Source organism: Oryctolagus cuniculus, chromosome 11, assembly GCF_964237555.1.
Source record: "Oryctolagus cuniculus chromosome 11, mOryCun1.1, whole genome shotgun sequence".
Taxonomy (NCBI): Eukaryota; Metazoa; Chordata; class Mammalia; order Lagomorpha; family Leporidae; genus Oryctolagus; species Oryctolagus cuniculus.
Window position 1 is genome coordinate 92,444,485 of NC_091442.1, and position 13,107 is coordinate 92,457,591.

Genomic DNA, 13,107 nt, shown 5'->3' on the forward strand with positions numbered 1-13,107 from the left:
CCAACAGGTAACCAGTTACCAATTTTCAAACTCTAAAGGGAACTACTGAATTAGTATGTTACTATCCTTCCTCTTTCTTTCATATCATTTGCTTTTTGGTGGGATTTATTTTATGGCATGATAAGAGTAAAATAATAATACTAATAATAGTTAATTTCATGCCATTTCATACACAGCAGGCATTGTTCTAAGTACTTTGTGTATGTTACACATTTAAGCATGATATCAGTTCTATGAGTTACATGCTAATGTTATATATATTTTATAGGACATGGTATTGAAACACAGAGATACTAAGTAGGTCATAAACTCAGAAGTAGAAGAACCAGGGATTTGAAACAAGACAGTACTCCAGAGTCCCTACTCTAGGCTATGCTGTCTAACTCAGGGGATGGAGGATATACAGTGTATAATGGGAAACATTGATGCATTGGAGTCATAAACATCTATTCATTTGTTGTCTCCGCCCTTATTGGCTGTGTGGTTTGGGCACGATACTTAGTTTCTCTGAAATTCACTTTCTAAGATATAGAATAGTGACAACACTACTTAGATTTAAAAGCTTATTGTATAGACACAAATGCATATGAAACATCTACCATCAACGTATAAAGCATTCTTCACATGTTTGAATGTATCAGTGGGTAGAAATGCGGAAGATACTTCTGTGCAAAGGGATTTTCCACCCCTGCATGTCTCAGCCTGAGAATAGGATAGGCCAACACGGAACATTGGTAACAGCCCATCGTCATCAGTCAGAACTGGGAGAAGGTTAAGGGCAGTATGACTCCAAGAAGCAGAGATGGCAGTTACCAGCCTACAAACTAGAGAATACCTGAAACACAGTGTACATGAGACCCTCATGTAGATAGCCATTTATTGGTAGCCAGCTTTCAAGAGGTGATAACATTATTAAGCAAAAGTTTATTACAGGAGGAAGTACTGTCTACATGACATACTTATTTTTATGTGACGTTTATGCTTAACTAGAATATAGAATTCACTGCAAGTGTTTTAAATTATCTTTATATTTGACATTATCAGGTAGAAAGTGAATTATAATTTTATTATGCTTCCTTCGTATGTTTCTCAAGATGTAAAAATTTGAGCCTTGATTTGTCTTTGTGTAGGTAATTCTTTTTAACTTCATATGCCAAAAGTAAAATCTGTTAAGCAGCTACACTCATTTTCTTTCTAATTTTGTAAACCACAGGAAAGATGTTACATATTACAGACTGTCACATTCAAGGAACAATGTCAAGAAATTCACAATTGCCAATGATATCATGAGACTAGAATTACAGAAGACAGTAACTACACAAGTGTTGATTATTGAAGTAACAATACTTAAAATGTTTGTCCTTCAAAACCAAATTCTAATGAATAGAATGTGTCATTATTTTAAAGATTATTTGTGGTTACCATTAAGAACATTTCACATCTGATACATGTCATTGATAATTTACATTAGCTTGCCACATAAGGGAAGATACTATCCTACTTTTAAATAAGTCTTGTGGGAAAACTGTTTCTTCCTTGAGGTTAAACAATCTGATATACATTTTTAATGTAGGGATAATCTAATGCAGTTTGAATGTTAACCCATGTTAGGTTGTCACATGTCAACTTCCCAACCCCCAAATGACAAAGACTTAAATGTTTACTGTGTGTGTGTTTTTTTTTTTTGTTTTTTTTTTTTTTTAACAGGCAGAGTGGACAGGGAGAGAGAGAGACAGAGAGAAAGGTCTTCCTTTGCCATTGGTTCACCCTTCAATGGTCGCCATGGCCGGCGCACCGCGCTGATCCGATAGCAGGAGCCAGGTAGTTATCCTGGTCTCCCATGGGGTGCAGGGCCCAAGCACTTGGGCCATCCTCCACTGCACTCCCTGGCCACAGCAGAGAGCTGGCCTGGAAGAGGGGCAACTGGGACAGAATCCAGCGCCCCAACCGGGACTAGAACCCCGTGTGCCGGCGCCACTAGGTGGCGGGTTAGCCTATTGAGCTGCGGCGCTGGCTACTGTGTTTTAAAAACACATTAAATTTGATCTCCATAGTTTCTGGATTATATACAGAAGCCAGAAAGTGCATTAATAAGACTAAATAATATTACTAAAGAGTTAAAATCCAAGCAATAATAAGTGAGGTAATCTATAATGGAGGAAAGAATGTTAGAATAAATTTTAATAAAGTTAGATATATGAATGACTATAAGAGACAGGTAACAGTGATTATTAGTTCTCTTCCTAATTCATTAAGGATGGGAAAGGAAGTGGTTTGAAATTGCAGTAGAAGAGATTTAGGTTAGATATCAGAGAGAACTTCCTAAAGGTGAGGGTTGTTGATCAGTTTTTAAAGAGCTCTTTAGAGATATTTAAAAACAGAATAGAAACTTTTCCCAAGAGATGGTTTAAAAGCAATTGTACCCAATCACAGTGACATGAATAAGATTGTATTCTGAAGTCTCTCTTTTCAATATTCATCAGTGAAATTTGGTCTCTGTACCTGTGTTTCAAGTTGAGAAAGTGTGACTCATTATAACAAAATAAAGCAATGGATTTCCACAGCACATTGACAAAGCTGGGGGGTATGGTAAAAGTTGAATGTGTTGTGAAGATGAGGAATAGGAAAAGAAAGCGAAGTATCCTTAGTTTATGGAGACTAAGTACTGATCTTGAGGGTAGGGGAAGCACTGCATTGGTAGAATGATCGGTTTTTGTGAAAATCAGATAAAAATTCCAATATGAATCTGCTTTCTTTTGCCTTACCTTAAAAAATAGCATTTCAAAAACTGTACATTTCTGAATAAACATGACATAAAATCAAAAGTCAGAGTGCAAAGTGTATCAGTAAGAGTTTAGCTTTTTCACTGCTCTTGCATCCAGATAAGGAACAGCACCTGTAGTGGCTGCTGAGATGCACTGCTGTGCCTGAGCCACTCATCCCATCTGTCGACAGCTGGGACTGTTGGTTGCTGAGACAAACAGCCAATTACCTCTCCAGGAATTTTCCTCTTCCAGGACGTATCCTCTGCCAAAAGGAATTACTCTGCCTAAGTCTGTGCATTCTCCCTAGGGTTCGCCTGCATTTCTGCATCAGTGACTTAGTGATGTTTGGGCTGGGGAAATTTTTTTTTTTTTTTAATTTTTTGACAGGCAGAGTGGACAGTGAGAGAGAGAGACAGAGAGAAAGGTCTTCCTTTGCCATTGGTTCACCCTCCAATGGCTGCCGCGGCCGGCACACCACACTGATCCGATAGCAGGAGCCAGGTGCTTCTCCTGGTCTCCCATGGGGTGCAGGGCCCAAGCACTTGGGCCATCCTCCACTGCACTGCCTGGCCACAGCAGAGAGCTGGCCTGGAAGAGGGGCAACCGGGACAGAATCCGGCGTCCCGACTGGGACTAGAACCCGGTGTGCCGGCGCCACTAGGCGGAGGATTAGCCTAGTGAGCCGTGGCGCCAGCCTTGGGCTGGGGAAATTTCAAAGATCCAGTCTGTTTGCCTTTATTTTTAGGATAACCCTGAATGGCCATTCCAACTTCAGAGATTCCCAGGGATCAGTTGAAACCTTTGTCTCAATTGCATTGCAGTCCATGGTCTAGTTTCCCTAACTTCCTCACCAGCAGATTGTTAGTTCTGTGAGTACTTTCCAAAAAAAATTTTTTTAGATTTATTTTATTTATTTGGAAGACGGAGTTACAGAGAGAGGTAGAGACAGAGAGAAAGGTCTTCCATCGGCTGGTTCACTCCCCAGATGGCCACAATGGCCAGAGCTGCACCGATCCGAAGCCAGGAGCCAGGAGCCTCCTCCAGGTCTCCCACGTGGGTGCAGGGGCCCAAGGGCTTGGGCTGTCCTCTACTGCTATCTCAGGCCATAGCAGAGAGCTGGATCAGAAGAGGAGCAGCTGGGACTAGAACCGGCGTCCTTATGGGATGCCAGTGCTTCAGGCCAGGGCGTTAACCCACTGCGCCACAATGCTGACCCCCCAAAAAATTCTTGCATGCAGTCTACATCTGAATATGTTTCACAGGGAACTGGACTTAAGGTAGTCAGTTTCAGAAGTAGATTGAGGAAGAAGACTCTACAATGGGGTTTTGGAGATGGAACATTCATCAGGTAGCTGGTAGTGAGGACCTCAACATTGGTAGGTAGTAAGTTGAGTACTGATGCTTCAACTATGCTTTATTGGGGTCCAATTATTCATGTAGCTGTTCCTCCATGTATGAGGGGTTATGTCCTGATAAACCCATTGTAAGTTGAAATGCATTGTAATGAAATGCATTTATTACAACTAACCCACCAAACACCCTAGCTTAGCAACAGTGTGCTATAGAGCATGTTGGTAGTTCATTGTCATGATAGTCTGGCTGATTGGGAGCTGTACCTTCTGCTGCTACTGCCCAGCAATGCAAGAGAATTATACTGTATATCCCTAGTCTTAAAAAATCCAAAATTCAAAATTTGAAGTATAGTTTCTACTGAATGTGGCTCACTTTGACTCTGTTATAAAGCCGAAAACTCCTGAGTTAGGGCTGACATTCCACAGCAGGTTAAACTGCTACTTGCAATACGAGCATCCTGTATCTGAGCACTAGTTTGAGTCCCAGATGCTCCGCTTCTGATCCAGCTTCCTGCTAATGTGCCTGGAAAAGTAATGGAAGATGCCTCAAGTACTTGGGTCACTGCCAACCACGTGAGAAATCATGATGGAGTTTCAGGTTTCTGACTTCTGCCTGTGCTAGCCAAGGTCATTATGTTATTTGGAGAGTAAAGCAGCAGACAGAAGATTCTCTCTCTTCTCTTTCTCTCTCTCTCTCTCTCTCTCTCTCTATGTCTATGTCTGTGTCACTTCCCAAATGGCTGCATCTCCTTCTGATCCTCCCATGTGGGTGGCAGGGATCCAAAGACCTGGGTCATCTCTTGCTGCCCTTCTAGGTATGCTAGTAGGGAACAGGATCAGAAACAGAGCAGCTGAAAGTGACCATTGGGATGCTGATGTCACAGGAGGTAGCCTTGTGCCACAATGTTGGCCCCAGTTTATTTTTTCTATCAGTAAATTATCTCTTATTTTTAGAGGGTTGAGTTACATGCCATAAAGCAATAATTGATTATTTTTATTATATTTCATTTTTATTATTTAGTAACCTAAAATCATTAATGGTATAATAAACATAAATACTTTAGTTTACCTGATAAAGAATTACACAATGAATAGTTTATGCAAAGGAAACTCCAGAGCTTATCTACCATCTGACTTAACAACATATAGGCTGACAGAGTCAGATTTGAGGGCATTACAGAGAACACAATAATATAAACAGTTCTTGGGGAACTGCAAGTGTATGTTCTCAACAGAGCTTAGGGCAGCCTGAGAAATTTGGCAAGAAATTAAGACTAGAAAGGAGTCATACACCAGATTAGGAAAGAAAGAGAAAGAGAGGTTTCCAGAATGCCCACATTGCTCTCCCTCCTCTGTAGTGTGCAAGAAGATAGTTGATCATAATGATAGGACTAAGAACCAAAGGGATCATATAAATAAGAATAGTGTTTGCAAATGCTAGCTGATAGAATAAAAAAGGGAGAGAACGATCCAACATGGGAAGTGAGATACACAGCAGACCCATAGAATGGCAGATGTCCTAAACAGCACTCTGGCCTCAGAATCAGCCCTAAAGGCATTTGGATCCGGCTGAAAAGCCCATGAGAGTATTTCAGGCATGAAAAGCCAAGACACTCTGGGGGGGGAAAAAAAACCTAAATGAAAGATCTCTGCAAGTGAGATCCCAGTGGAAAGAAAGGGTCATCAAAGAAGGAGGTACCTTTCTCTGAAGGGAGGAGAGAACTTCCACTTTGACCATGGCCTTGCCTAAATATGATCAGAGTCGGTGAACTCAGGGGGCTTCCATAGCCTTGGCAGCTCATGACAAGAGCCTAGGGTGATTACTGAGGCCATAAACAAGAGTGTCAATTTGTAAAGTCAACAACAGGAGTCACTGTGCGCTTACTCCTCATGTAGGATCTTTGTCCTTAGTGTGCTGTACATTGTGATTTAATGCTATAACTAGTACTCAAACAGTATTTTTCACTTTATGTTTCTGTGTGGGAGCAAACTGTTGAAATCTTTACTTAATGTATGCTAAACTGATCTTCTGTATATAAAGAGAATCGAAAATGAATCTTGATGTGAATGGAAGGGGAGAGGGAGTGGGAAAAGGGAGGGTTGTGGGTGGGAGGGACGTTATGGGGGGGAAGCCATTGTAATCCATAAGCTGTACTTCGGAAATTCATATTAATTAAATAAAAGTTAAAAAAAAAAGAAGATAGGGGAGGGAAGCAATCAGTCAATGGGTTAAAACTGGAAGCAAATAGATGAAGTAGGCAAAAATGGAAGTGAATCAAACTACTTCCTTTTTCTTTGTCTTCAGTTTCACTTGCACACAGAGACTGACAAGAGTAGATGGACTGAACCTTCTTCCCTAAGGGAGGATGACCTTTTGTTGCAGTGTCTCCCATATTTTTTCTTACTTCCTTTACTCATCCTCCAAATTTATCTAAGCTATCGGACATCGTGAGCATGCTCAATATTAGCTTTGAATCATAAAACAGAGTCAGACTTCCAGCTCTCTGTTGATCATGATCTCAGCTTTGGTTCTAAGCTTCTACTTTTAGAATGTTTTATGAACAAAATCTCTGCCCCAACAGTCACCAGCAATACCCAGTGTGTATACATTGCAGAGTTTCCTACATCCTGAACCCTGACTGTCTTGGATTTAATAGCAGCTGTACTTTCCAGGGAGCTAACCACCAGCCAGCCACATGTTACCATTTGAGCCTGCTCACAAGTCAATCTAAATTAATTAAATCAATAAAAATTACTTAAGTAACATTAAATTTTTTTTCTCCTGTTGTACTACCCATACTTTATAGGCTTAACAGCAACATGTGGGTAGTGTCTAGCATATTCAAGAGCTTAAGTAAAGAACATTTCCTTCACTGCAAAAAGTTTTTTTTTGGACAATGCTGTTAAATCTGAAGTCTTCAGAGTACTGGCTTGATGAAATTGTACTCTATGTGGACACACTTGAGTGACATACTTGGAGTAAAGATATAGATCAAGCCAGCTTTCAGGCTTCATCAACTTCCTAAATAATTCAGCTTCAATGGTCAGTTAGAGAGTCTGGAGTTATTTATAATGTCCTCATCATTTTGTATTCAAAAATCATCTCTGCCCCTTCTCTTTCTAGTTCCATTGCCACTGTTCTTAATAATAATAATCATGGCAGTTAAAAGTTGAGTGTTCTACAAGTGTAGACATGTCATCAATGGAATAGACTAGAGACCCCAGAAATTAAACCACACATCTACAATCAAGTAATTTTTGACAAATTAGCTAAACTCACTTTCTGGAGAAAGGGCAGTCTCTTCAACAAATGATGCTGGGAAAATTGGATCTATGCATGCAGAAGTATGACATAAGAACCCTACATTACATCCTATACAAAAAAATCAACTCAGTGTATCAGGGATCTAAGTTTAAGACCTGAAACCATCCAAATACTAGAGGAAAACATAGGAGAAACGCTGTAAGACATTGGCATAGGCAAAGACTTCTTGAAGAAGACCCCAGAAACACAGGCAATAAAGACAAAAACAGAAAAATGTGATTATATAAAATTAAGAAGGTCCAGCACAGCAAATGAAACACTCAACACAGTAAACAAGCAACCAACAGACTGAGAGAAGATGTTTGTAAATTATACATCTGATGAGGGTTAATACTTGTGATTTATAAGGAGCTCAAGTCAGTCAACAACAACAAAATAAGCAATCCAGCTAAGAAATGGGATAAGTACATGAACATGCATTTTTCAAAGGATTAAATACAAATGGCCAACAGACACATGAAAAGATGTTTACTTGCCACTAGAGAAATGCAAGTAAATACCACAATGAGGTTTTTACCATAATGAGGTATCACTCATCCCACTTAGAATGGCTATTACCCAAAAATCAAAAAATAACAAATGCTGGCAAGGATGTGGGGAAAAAGGTACTTTAATACATTGTTGGCGGAATGTGAACTAGTACAACCTTTATTGATGACAGTATGGAGATTCCTCAGAAATCTGAAAATAGGTCTACCATATGACCCAGCCATTCTACTCCTGGGAATTTACCTCAAGGAAATGAAAGAATTATCCCTGCTCCCATGTTTATAGCACTTCAGCTCATGAGAGCCAAGATATGGAATCAACTCAGATGTCCATCAACTGATGACTGGATAAAGAAATTGTGGTATATATACACAATGGAGTACTACTCAGCTGTAAAAAAGAATGAAATCCTGTGTTTCACAACAAAATGGGTGTAACTGGAGACCATTATGCTTACTGAAATAAGCCAGTGCCCAAAAGACAAACATTATGTTTTTCCTGATTTGTGATAACTAATATACAGAGTAAAAAAAATGTAATGAATAAGTGAAATTAACATTTTGAGATTTGATTATTTTTATAGCCCTTATCTATACTCTCAAGGAACAGTGATTTTTACACTTAATATGTATTGAATTCTTTATTTAGTGGAAGGTTAAGCTTGTGATTATAAAGAAAACTGAAAGTATGTCATCGTAAAAATTAGAAGTAAAATCAAGGGGCCGGTGCTGTGGCGGAGAGGGTTAAAGCGTCCGCCTGCAGTGCCGGCATCCCATATGGGTACTGGTTCGAGTCCCTGCTGCTCTACTTCCAATCCAGCTCTCTGTTATGGCCTGGGAAAGCAGTAGAAGATGGCCCAAGTCCTTGGGTCCCTGCACCCACTTGGGAAACCTGGAGGAAGCTCCTGGCTCCTGGCTTTGGATGGGCGCAGCTCCTGCCATTGTGGCCAATTGGAAAGTGAACCAGTGGAAGAAAGACCTCGCTCTGTCTCTACCTCTCTCTGTAACTCTGTCTTTCAAATAAATAAAAATAAATCTTTAAAAAAAAGGAGGTAAAATAAGAAAGGAAGGAGGAAGAAGGGCGTGAGAGGGGGTGGTGTGAGATGGATCATTATGTTCTTAAAGTTGTATATATGAAATAAATGGAATTTGTTCCTTTTATATACATAAAATAAAAAATTTTTAAAAACTGAGTGTTCTATGTACCAGATGCTATGTGCTTCATATATATCATCTCACTTCTCTCAATTCCATGGGGTGACTAATGATATCATCCCCATTTTATTAATGAAAAGATTGAGGCTTAGTGCAATCAAGTGAGTTGCCCAAAGCAAACAGCAGGTAGGTCGCTGGCAATGCCAGGATTTAAACCCTTATTTTTCTGAGCTCAGAGCCAGCCAACTGTAAGATTATACTACCTTCACCTTTATATACTTAGATGGTTGGAAAACATCTGGCTGTTTTTCTATCATTATTTTTTCAATATTTAGTTCAGACGGGGCACTGTTGTCAGATTAATTGTCCAGATTAATTTTTACTTTCCTCTTCAAAAATTTTAATATCTATATTTTATTTTGCTTCTACACAAAACTTCCTGAAAAAAAATTTTTTTTTGGACAGGCAGTGAGAGAAAGAGACAGAGAGAAAGGTCTTCCTTTGCCATTGGTTCAGCCTTCAATGGCCGCCACGGCCAGCACGCTGCCGCCGATGCACCACGCTGATCCAATGGCAGGAGCCAGGCCTTTCCTCCTGGTCTCCCATGGGGTGCAGGGCCCAAGCACTTGGGCCATCCTCCACTGCATTCCTGGGCCACAGCAGAGAGCTGGCCTGGAAGAGGGGCAACCGGGACAGAATCTGATGCCCCGACTGGGACTAGAACCTGGTGTGCCGGTGCCGCAGGCGGAGGATTAGCCTATTGAGCTGTGGCGCCGGCATAAACTTCCTGAATTTTTAAAAGGGAGTTTTTTTGCTTTTTTTGGTAACTCATAAAAGTGTGCAATTGATTCTAAAATGTATAAATAACATTTATGTTTTGGGATTTTCTTTTATAAAAACATTTATTATTATTCATGTATATGATTGACCATGACTGAGATTTCAGTCCTACCTGAACTCTGAACATGAACTTCTTGTCCACCTTTCTCTCCGGAGAATCCTTTACTTCTAATCAGAGCAGTCTCCTTACATTTTAGGAGTGTGATTATTTTCAGAGTACAGCCAGAACTTCACAATTTGTCATTTAATAACATAGTCTCTTGAATTGCCAACTGACATTTTGTATTTAGTAATGGGCTTACCAAACACCTACTGGTTTCCTGAAATCACACTAAAATACATTTAAATTCTGCTTCTAAATTCTACTGGCACAAAAGGAGGCTAGAAATTGTATTTTCTAGGAAATACAAAGTGACCAGTCTTTCCACAAATGAATATTAATCATACCACATTGAACTTGGAGCTACATCTCTAGAGAAAAATCATTTAGTGAAGCAACTTATGTGTGCCATGGTATAAACTTGCTAACACTCAATTCACCAGGCAATGTATTTTCTTTACAGTTCTATCTGAAAATGTTCAATTGTAGGCAAATAATTTTACGCTCAACATGGTAAACCTTGGAAAAAATTATAATAAATCAGTGGAAATACAGCTAAATTTGGCTTCTCCATAGAAGCTTTGGAAAAATGTATTAACTCCTTAGAAATGTCAGACTCAAACATGTCTAATGGAAGTATGGGTTTACATGCAGGTAGTAAACAGAGATAAAGATGCAGGGGACTAAATACTGGCTGCCTTTCAGAAAGGATTTTGGGATTTGAATCCATTCTGTGCTACTTGCTATGTGCCCTCTACACAGCCTTTTATCTTCTTTGACCTTTATTTTTCTCATTTGTAAAATGCTGATAATGGTAGCTGTCAGGCAAAGCAAGGCATCTCCACCCCATATTCCCTGGAATTTGGGAATTTGTTATGTTCTCTGATGAAAGGAATTTTGAAAACACAATTAAAGATAAGCACTTTTGAGACAGAGAGATTCTCTTGAGTTTTCAAATGGGCCCAATCTCATTGTCTGACCACTCAAAAATGGGGTACTTCTCCTAGCTGAAATCAGAGAGATTCAGTGACAGATGAAATAGCTGAGATCTGAGGCATGAGAGGGATTCATTCCACGTCCCTGGCTTTGATGGAGGGAGGAGGCCAGAAACCTAAGGATGCAACAGCTTCCAGAAGCTGGAGTGACTCTTGGTTGATGGCCAGCTAGGAAATGCACCTGAATCCCCAAATTGCAAGAAACTACACGCTGCCAATAAACTGAATGGACAAGGAAACGTATTCTCTACAGCTCTGAAAGGTACACAGCTCTTTGCCACCTTGACTTCAGCTTGATGGGACTCTCATTGGATTTCTGACCTACAAAACTAAGGTAATAAGTGGTCACTTGTTTTGGAAGCAATATAAAATGAATATAACAATACTACTCCATTTACTTCCCAGAGTTGTGTGATAATGTGTATTAAAAGGCACTGTAGGGGGCCAGCACCCTGGCTCACTTGGTTAATCCTTCTCCTGCGGCGCCGGCATCCCATATATGCACTGGGTTCTAGTCGTGGTTGCTCCTCTTCCAGTCCAGCTCTCTGCTGTGGTCCGGAAGGGCAGTGGAGGATGGCCCAAGTGCTTGGGTTGCTGCACCTGCATGGGAGACCAGGAAGAAGCACCTGGCTCCTGGCTTCGGATTGGTGCAGCGGCCATTTGGGGAGTGAATCAATGGAAGGAAGACCTTTCTCTCTGTCTCTCTCTCTCATTGTCTATAACTCTACCTGTCAAAAAAAAAAAAAAAAAAAAAAAAAAAAAAAAAAAAGGCACTGCAAATTGGAAAAACCCATACACAAGCTAATTGCTATGGTTGATGCCCTTAGAATCATTGTGCTCTTCCCTGCTTTTGAATTGGCACCTTTTAACATACCAGTCTTAGAAAAGAATAGTTGCTATTTACTGTTCAGCTACTATGTGCAAGATATTGAGCATGTGCTATGTAATTTCATTTGCATGAGACGAGATAGAAAGCATGAAGGCAGTTTACATATGTGGAACCTAAGAAGAGATTTGATGCTCCTGCATTTTATAAGATTTCTATTTCCAAGGGTGTAATCTGCCTTCAGAAAAAAACAGTCAGGGTAGGAAAAATCTTGAAATGTTGTTCCATTGACAAAGCAGTAGGAGAAAGTTGACATAAGTGTGTTTTCTTTGCTCTTTTTTGATCACAACAGAAGAAAACTAAAATAGAAGTTATCCGAGAAAGAGATGCAGCATTTGAAGTGATTAACTATAGGCTATTATCCAGAGCGATGCTCACGGAAATATGCACAGTTTACCTTCAGATCTTGTCTTGGAAGATCCCTCCTGCTGAACCATGAGCTGTGATCTGACAGGGGCCCCAGTGAGCTGTCTGCTGTGTGCGCATTCTGTGTGCTAAGAGAAATTAAAGAAGAATGCTCAGTTTGAAAAGGAGGCGTCAGGTATAAGGCTTTGAGTCCTGAAATCCCAAACATATATCCATAGATGAAAATGTTCTTTGAAAATGAATACAAGATGTTCAGCTCCACTCTTGGAGATACTCTTCCAAACAGCTGCTGACCTCTATAGTCAGAACACACGTTGTGTTTGATAGGGACAGAATGTTAGCTATGGCTGGTCGCAGGAAGGTAAGCAAACAGGGACTCAACAACCATCCTGGATTACTTAATGATTTTGATGCTACTTTCCACATTTAAAGACCCAAGGCAATGGGCTATATTCTCCAAAATTTTGATACACTTGCACTCCTGTGTCTCAACTTGTCTGTAATACAACGTGTTCATCTGAGATTGGGGATGAAGGTGGCTGCCTTGGAAGAAAACTTCTTGACTAGGCAAAGCTCCAGAAAACACAACCATACCCCTCTTGATCTTAGTTCTAGAACCTGCCCTGGCCAAAGCTGTGAAGTAGGCAGATTTTCTTGCTTTCTGTGCCTTTGTACTTCCCCATTCTCTGCCCCTTCCTCCATCTCAGACTCCTCCACTCCTAAACACAGAATCCTCTGATGTTACTCTTGTTTTCCACAATATTTAGTGAACTGATTGGTCATTCTGTAATCTCAACATTATCTGAGGATCTTTTTGTGTTTTAATGGAGAATTC